This window comes from Panthera onca, chromosome C2, assembly GCF_046562875.1.
Source record: "Panthera onca isolate mPanOnc1 chromosome C2, mPanOnc1 haplotype 2, whole genome shotgun sequence".
Taxonomy (NCBI): Eukaryota; Metazoa; Chordata; class Mammalia; order Carnivora; family Felidae; genus Panthera; species Panthera onca.
Window position 1 is genome coordinate 19,118,217 of NC_138347.1, and position 4,017 is coordinate 19,122,233.

At 42.8% G+C, this 4,017-nt stretch overlaps 1 pseudogene; it reads left to right on the forward strand.

The window, feature by feature from the left end:
- The first annotated feature begins 224 nt into the window (after positions 1-224).
- Positions 225-2,515, forward strand: LOC132684359 (large ribosomal subunit protein uL30 pseudogene; annotated as a pseudogene).
- The last annotated feature ends 1,502 nt before the right edge of the window (positions 2,516-4,017 follow it).

The window sequence follows — 4,017 nt, forward strand, 5'->3', positions numbered from 1 at the left end:
AATTTCCCAAATTAGGCTGTGAAAGTTCAGGAGACACCCTGAAATTTGCAAGCAACTAGCCCCAGCTTTGTCTTACCTGCTTCCTCAGTACTATTGTAACTGTTAAGTTTTAAAACTGTTACTATGTGTTTTGCCCTTTTATTTACTTTAGCCAGTGGACACACCTTTTCCTTTTTAAACTGGTGTGTCAGTGGCCTTTTCCTTGTAATAACAGTTGACATAATCCTGTTGATCTTTAAGAAAACACTACCAAGGAAAAACACTGGCTATTTCCAACTTTCTCAGACCTCGGCAAAGAGGGAAGTAGGTCTGAAACAAGGGTCAGGTGGAGAAAGAGATACCAATGGGCGCAACTAAGAATTTCAGATTCTCAGGCATCGTTCTCTTTGCTTTGGATTTACTTCTTTGCCCCTGGCCTAGGATACTGAATTGCAACAGTAATACTTTTCACCCTTGAGACTGGGAAACGTTTTAAACAAGCAAAAACAGGGGCACCTGGGTGGCTCAGTCTTCCGAGTGTCCGTCGTCGGCTCAGGTCATGATCTCAAGGTACGTGAGTTTGAGCCCTGCGTTGGGCTCGTTGTTGTCAGCCCAGAGCCAGCTTCAGATCCTCTGTCCGTCTCTCTCTCTGCCCCTCCCCTGCTCATGCTCTCTCTCAAACAGAAATAAACATTTAAACAAGTAATAACAATTATTGCTGGCATATACTCAAGAATATGAGCATTCCAGTACTTTGGTGGCAGCAGTGTGAATTCTACTGTCTTGGTAAATAAACCTGACAGTGCTCATTTGAATCAGAATGACTATACGTTATATGGAAATTCTAGTTCGTGAATCCTAACTTACATGAAAAAGTGGGTGGCTCAGTCGATTAAGCGTTGGATTCTTGGCTTGGGCTCAGGTTATGATCTCATGGTTTTGTGAGTTCGAGCCCCACATCCTGCTCTGTCCTGACAGTACAGGGCCTGCTTGGGATTCTCTCTCTCCCTCTCTCTCTGCCCCTCCCCCTCTCATGCTGTCTCTCTCAAAATAAATAAATAAACTTAAAGAAAGGTCACATTTGATAAAGGACGTATATAGAGTAATGCTTTTTGTAGCATTGTTTGTAGGGTCAACAAACCGAAAGCAATCTGAATGCCCCTGAATAGGGAAATGAATAAATTATGGCATGGGCACATGTCTGCACACACAAACACACAGTGGGAAGTGATGTATTGGGATATATAAATGTCCCAAACAAGAGGGATGCTTACAATAAATAGTGAGGGGAAAAAAGCAAATTCAAAGTAAAGGGAATAACACCAACCTGTTAAAAAAATTACAAACTGGGGCGCCTGGGTGGCTCAGTCGGTTGAGCTTCTGACTACGGCTCAGGTCATGATCTCACCGTTCGTGAGTTCGAGCCCCGCGTCGGACTCTGTGCTGACAGCTCAGAGCCTGGAGCCTGCTTCGGATTCTGTGTCTCCCTCTCTCTCTGTCCCTCGCCCACTCATGCTCTGTCTCTCTTGCTCTTAAATAAACCCTTAAAAAATTAAAAAAAAAATAAAAAATGATAAACACGTTATGTGGTGCTCTTTTCTGGCTGGAGCCAGGGAAGATGCAGAAGAGAATAAAAAGATGGCTCCTGCTATGTCAGGAACCCCTAAGAAAAAGGAAAAGACAAACCAAAACAAAACAGACCAACAAAAAAACTTGAAAATCAAATGCTTAAGAAAGAAGTTAGCCCAAAGGATGTTTTGAAAGGCAAGGAAAAAGCTTATCTATGAAAAAGATAAGCTATCACAAAGAATATAGATGGATGTACAGAACCGATACGAGAATAGCTAGGATGGCAAGAAAAGCTGGCAACTTCTCTGCACCTGCAGAACCCAAATTGGCACTTGCCATCAGGATCGGTGTGACCCCCAAATTCTGAAAGGTGCTGCGGCTTCTTTGTATTCGCCAGACTTTCAGTGTACCTTTGTTAAGCTCAACAATGCTTCCATTAACTGGAAGTCCGTAAGTGAATGTTTTTCATGCATGGTTATGGCAGAATCAACAAGAGTTGATTGCCGCATCTCTTAGTAAATATGGCATTACTGGAGCGGAGGATGTAATTCATGAGATCTACACTGTTGGCAGACCCTTCAAAGTAGCAAACAGTGTCTACTGGTTCTTCCCATTATCTTCTGAACGAGGTGGCCGGAAGCACAAGACCATTCAGGGGCCCCTTAGGTGGCTCAGTCAGTTAAGCGTTTGACGTGGGCACAGGTCATGATCTCGTGGTCGTGAGTTCAAGCCCAGCGTCTGGCTCTGTGCTGACAGCCCAGAGCCTGGAGCCTGCTTCCGATTCTGTGTCTCCCTCTCTCTCTGCCCCTCCCCTGCTCACACATGTGCGCGCGCTCGCTCGCTCTCTCTCTCAAAAATAAATAAATATTTAAAAAATTAAAAGAAAAAGACCATTCATTTTGTAGAAGTTAGAGATGCTGGCAAAAGGGAAGACCAAATTAATAAGCTTATTAGAAGTGTTAAATAACAAAAATTCAACTGAGTACATTTTAAAGATCTAATGGGTTTATTAATTGATTTGTGAATGGGCCAGCATTCCATCTAGCAAGTAGAAGGGATCTCCAAAAGGATAGAGAAGAGAAAAGGTTTAAAGGTAGAGAGGGGGTGTAAGAAAGGAGATTATAAGCAGAGAATCCCTTGTTTCAGGTAAAGTTGCTTTCCTAAGGGGACCGAAAGGGTCTATCAGTAAATTTCCTAGCGCTGACCAGGAAATTCCCATGTTGACTGGCTAAAGGTTACCCTTTTAGGGGCTTGAAACTGCAGTTAGATTAGGTGTTAAGTCTTGGTTTACTGACCTGGGGCCTTAACCTAAGTGATACCACTTTTGGGTCTGTGGTTTTCTTAACAGAAGAATAAACTAAGGTATCTATCATGATTATTTTTGTAATCTGGCCAGTTAATAAACAGTTACCGCTTCCAAACTGAAATGTAAAACAAACAACCCCCCCCCAAAACAACAAGAACAAGAATAACAACAACAACAACAACAACAACAACAACAACAACAACAACAAACACAGGTTATGTGGTTGACCAAAGAGAAACTGGGACAAGTACACACCCAATTCTTCACATTTGTTACCTAAGGGAGGTTTGGTGGGGGGGATCATTTACTTTCCATGAATGAATGAATGAATGAATGAATGAATGAATGAAATCAGAAAAGGGAAGACACAGGCAGGAGAAAAGAAAAAGTAGAACACCATCCTGGTGATGGGTGCTAGGTGAGAGAAGGGCTGGATACCAATATGGCAGCCAGCCTCATTCTCTCCTCTCTAATGGGAACAGAGAGCTGCTTCTGACTTTTTGAGTGCAGAGATTTGGAGAAGGATGTTGCCTAGGGAGGAGGAGTATGGCTGGACTACCCAAGTTGCCTGCAATTCCGGATAGCCCCTCTTCTCTGTAGAGTTGTGTTCAGGTGGCCCAGGGCCAGTCTCCTCCCGGTTCTGTGCAGTCGTGCGGTAATATCCTGCCTCAGGAGAAGTTTTGCCCTTACTTGCGCCAAGCTCAAGCTCCTAGGGTGTAGGGATAAGGTCAGCGGAGGGCTATTGATGGATGAAGGCACATCAACTCCAGGCATGAGTGGAAACTTCTAGATGAGTCAAGAAATTTGCCAGACATCGATAATCTTCTCCTCACCCCACCCACAGAGCAAGCACTGATTTGTGTGTGGATGTCACTGTCTAAAGTTCTTCTAGGAAAAAATATGGCACAATACTCTGTTAAGTTATTAATCTGTGCTTTTTATGACACAATAATATGCTTTCTCTATTATGTATATTGTCTCTCTATTAGGTATACATATTATATATGTCTATTTTATATTTATCTTTATTTTTATGTGTCTTTTCCTCCTCATTTGTGCAAATAGTTGGTGCTGGGGAAGTGTGAGGCAGGATCATGTTTCTGGCTATTAAGTTCCAATAATGCAAGTCTGAAGAAGTCATGAGAGATTTTGCCAGAAAAGGC